The sequence below is a fragment of the Semicossyphus pulcher genome, unplaced genomic scaffold (genome assembly GCF_022749685.1).
Source record: "Semicossyphus pulcher isolate SPU_LCO1_2020_fin unplaced genomic scaffold, fSemPul1.0.p SCAF_11, whole genome shotgun sequence".
Classification (NCBI taxonomy): Eukaryota; Metazoa; Chordata; class Actinopteri; order Labriformes; family Labridae; genus Semicossyphus; species Semicossyphus pulcher.
The window spans coordinates 1708900-1713606 of record NW_027211615.1 but is presented as its reverse complement, the minus strand read 5'-3'; the positions used below and the strand labels follow the sequence as shown (position 1 = coordinate 1713606).

Below are 4707 nucleotides of genomic sequence, written 5' to 3'. Positions count from 1 at the left end.
CTCGCAGCTAGCTTTATAGTAAAGAGTTTATCAGGTGTTTTTGCGGACTAAACTGAACCATTGCTGCTATTCTTCTTCTTCTTCTACTACTACTGCTTCTTCTTCTTCTTATTATTAATATTATTATAATTATTATTATGATTATTAATTTTGGGGCTGAGTTAAGAGCTGGAGCACAGTAAGTTAGGTGTGTGCAGAAACAGATCTTGTTACTCACGCTGTCAGTCTCCTACTGAGCCACGTTCTGGGGAGCGCAGGCTTGAGCCTCAAACGTTTGGAATATAACCCCAGTACGATGTAAATATATAAGCTCGACTTTCTCTCTGCTCCGCTCGTATTTACAGTCTCTCTGCTGCTCCCATCTTTTATAGTGTGGAGGGTAAGAAGTTTGCCCCTATAGTACCTTCTCAAACATGATGATGATTCTCCAGTTCAGGTAAAGGTTTGCTATGACTTACAGAGATTAAATCAATGTGTGTCACAGCAATCCTTTTCTATATGAAGTCCACTATTTTTTTTGCTACCTTTTCTCCAAACCCTTGGAGTGTCATAAGTTATTCTAGTTTAGTTATGGTTTTGATTTGTATTTCGGGGTTCAGATATTGTTTCCTGTTTTACTTTGACACCTTGTCTCTTGTTATATCCACTTCCTGTCTTTGTGTGTTTGCCACTTGTTTGATTGTGTGCCCTCCCCTGATTGTTTTCACCTGCCCTTGATTGTCTCACCTGTGTCTGATTAGCCTCACCTCCTAAGTTTATTTAGTCTTTGTGCTCCCCTGTCTCGTTGCTGGTTCATTGTCGTGTTGCCTGTGGACTTTTGTTATCTTTGTGGATTTTCCTGTTCCCTTGTGGCTCCCCATTGTTGCTCCTGTGTTTTTCCAGGTTTTCCTTTGGATTATTCTTTTACCTTGACTGTGAGACTTTTTTGTTCTACCGTTTGGTTTTATGTTTTGTTTTTGTTGGATTTAAGATTTTGTTTTTGCATTTTTTGCCTCAGTTTATTAAACTCTTTTCTATTGTCTGCACCTGGGTCCTTTACCTTTTTATTTTACCCAAACCGTGACATGGAGTTGTTACAGTCACACCATTTCTGAAAGCAAAACATAGTTTATAGTTTTTTGTTTATTTAACCTCTGTGTTGATTTTGGTTTTAATTCTGTACCTTTTTCTTTCTAAATCGCTGAATGCAAATGCAATGCTTAGGTCTTTAAGTCTTTAAGTCTCTCTCTCTTTCTTAATTATAACTTGTCAGTCTTTATTATTAATACATTATTTATTATTATTGATTATATCATAATTAATATCATCACACAGTGATGTGGAGATTGGGACAGTTGTTAGAATACAATAGAACATGCAATGTAAACCTGTTTGGTTCCAGCTCAAATTTATATTCCAGTTTATGTCTCACTCTTTATTTAATTCCTATATATTTTTACAGATGGCTGAGGGTGGCAGGAGCAAGGTGTGGGACTCATCTGGCTCAGTCATCTCTAACACCTGTGCAGGCTCTGTCAGTCAGGGATCGAGCAGCCTATCAGAAGCCTATCATCAGCCTATCATCAGGCACATGATAAAGCAGCACAGTCAAAAGAAGACAGTGCTCCACCATCAACAACACATCCCACACTAACACAAGTGTTTGATAGGACCACAAAGTGGACCCCAACCGACCAGAGATCAAAGGAGCTGGACAAGTCGATCATGGAAATGATCGCCACTGGTATCCTGCTTTATGCAGTTGTAGAAGGTACTGGTTTTCAAAGATTACTGGCCATGCAGAGCCCAGGTGAGAAGTATGTCCGCACTCAGCTGATGGACCAAATTCACTCAAAGGTGTAGCAAAAATCAAGCAACTTCTCTCTGTGGAAAATGCAGGAAACAGCATTGCCTTTACCACTGACTGTTGGTCTGGAGCTACTGAAGCCCTCATGAGCTTGACTGCTCATTTCATCGATAGGAACTGGAATAGAGTCCAAGTTGTGTTGAACGTGAAGGCCATGTCGGGGTCCCACACAGGGGAATACATTGGTTAGATCTTCTTGACCATGCTTGAGGAATGGAACATCGACGTCCTGCTAGTGCTAAGGGACAGTGGTGCAAACATGATAAAACTTCAACTGATCATTAATGATGGCCTCAGCTCCCAGAGGGTGGTGGTAGACATACTGGCCACACCACTCTCTGTCATTCAGGAGGAGGTTGATGTCCCTCAGCATTCAATGCTCCAGGCTGTGCCAACCAGGTGGAACTCCACACTACACATGCTCCTGAGGATGCTGGAGCAAAAGAGAGCAATAAGTGTATTCAAGTGACCATGGGCATTTCATGTGTCCAACTGCTGTGGAATGAGATGTGGCAGCTAACCTGGCAGAGACCCTGAACCACTGGAAGAGATAACACTAGAAATGAGCAAAGCAGATTCCTCTGCCTCCTGCATTACACTCTGTGTAGCAGTGCTAAGGTGCCTGCTGGAGTCACAGGGACCCAGCAGTACAGGAATCAAGACTCTGAGAGACTATGCTGGAGAGCCTAGAGAAGAGGTTCTCCATGAGGAATCAAAAGAGGTGGTGCTCGCATGTCTGCTTGACCCACGCTACAAGGAGCGACCCTTAATGTCACCAACAGAGACACTAACCCAAGCCAAAGCCTGGCTGAAGGAAGAGGCAGAGAAGACTCCACTAGCAGAGAGTGGAGGACCAGGCCCACAGAGTTATAGACGGTCTGTATGACACCATGCTCGCTTCAACCAGTCATGCACAGGCACCAGAGGGGATCCATGAAGAGCTTGAGAGACACATGAGGGAGCCTGTCATAGACAGAAAAAGAGGTAAGGACAACGGTAGCCACTTCAAGAGACTATCAGGCTAGGAGATACCTCTCCTGTCCACCCTCCTCTGTACCAGGTGAGAGGGTGTTCTGCACTATCTGCAACATTTATCAAGAAAAGCGGAGCTCTCTCAAAGGAGACAATGCAGAAAACCTGCCCCTGTTGGATTGGCAGTATTAAGGACTGTAGGACTGAGAGTGTTATGTTCCTTACACCTTACCTCATTCTTTGCTGTTAAATTAAAGTTTTATGATTATTATTTATTTTTTAGATTCATAGTCTTTCTCAAAACCCAAGAATGCAAAGAATGGACTTGTGTTCTCCAGAGACCGTTCTTGCGAGTTGTTCTTGGAAGAATGAACTCACAAGCTCACAAGCACACAAACACTGTTGAGTGTTTGAGACGATGCGTTCTTCCGGGTGTTGCCCAATACCTCCGGCCGGCAGAGACACAGCCTGCGGAGCTCCAAAGACAGGTTTTAACAACAATCGGTATGGTTTTAGCCTATCCTAAGCACTGATTCTGATTACAACTGTACATCAACAATTACATGTCTATTGGTAACAATAAAGTGAGAGTCGCCTCCATACTGCCTCTGTTGTTTATTGTTATTGTTATCCAAAGGGCTGCACAGCGGCGAGAAAAAAAATCGTTGCAGTCTATTGTCTGTGTTATTTAAACTGTAAGGCACTGTGTTAAGATTAGAGATGGACTGGGCATTGTTGGCTGTTACTGTCGGTATTCTTCACCTGGAGGCGGAGGAGGAGGCTGCTGAGCTGAGGAGGCGAATTGAAGAGAGAAGAGCGAGCAGGAGGAGGAGGAGGACGGAACGGCAGCGAGCTATTATAGCGTTTGTTTTACGCTTTGTACGTTATCTGAAAGATTAGCTAACTCAGCCTTTAACTTTGATGACAATGGACAATAAAAAAGACAATGTGGTAGACGGATAAGCTAAATGTTTACAACTGAATAGCGCCGTTCTCCCAGAACAGTTCAGCATTGCTACTGTAGGCCTGCCCCTCTGTTAACATACTGATACAGGCACGTGCGGGGGGGGGCGGAGGGTGCTGGAGCACCTGCCCCTTTGCCAGATTTTTTAAAATTTTTAAAAAATTTGTGTGTGTGTGTGTGTGAAAGTCTGTCTGTGTGGCCCAAAATAATAATAAATAAAACAAAATAATAATAATTTAGATCCACCTTGGTCGGTCACATGATCCACGACGTGCCCTCACTCTGCCCTCACTGCCCTGACGTGCCCAGACATGCCCTGTAGCTAAGCGCTGCTAAGCTAGAGACGGCCACTGCTAGTCTCGCGAAACCGAAGAAGACCCGAGGGAGTAAAGAACTTGTCCGGTGAGTAGGTTTTGCAGCGGTATTCGTTTGTGCACGGTGTATTCTTGCAATTGAGTGAGTGAGTGAGTGAGTGAGTTAACCACACACATCGTGCTGTGGGGAAAAAGTATGTCAGGCTTCTTTTTGTTTCTGTATGTTTCTCTTGTCATGGGCAAAGTGCATTAGAGAGATGTCATGTATTATTTTACTGTCAAGCAGTGTTTTTCCTATGTTTCTAGAGGCAATGAGGCATAGACTGTGTTATTTCACTAAAACTATGCAATATGCATATTCACATAATTTTGGACTATTACAGTATAAATACAACAACAATAACAATAATAATTAGAAGAATTAGAATTGTGATTTTCTCAATTTAAACGTATCAGTACTTTTGTTTATAACATTTACACACAAATTAAATACAATATGCATACAAAATATATAACTTTTAGAACCTTGCTGTCTTGCGCAAAGTGGATAGTCAAACTGAATAAAAGCACAAAAATATTTAAATACATCATTCAATTATTTTTTACTTTAT

The 4707-nt window shown here is 42.3% G+C and overlaps 1 pseudogene; it reads left to right on the top strand.

Annotated features, from left to right (window-relative positions):
• Window positions 1–1497: 1497 nt before the first annotated feature.
• On the top strand, window positions 1498–2981 carry LOC138611373 (zinc finger BED domain-containing protein 4-like; annotated as a pseudogene).
• Window positions 2982–4707: the final 1726 nt, after the last annotated feature.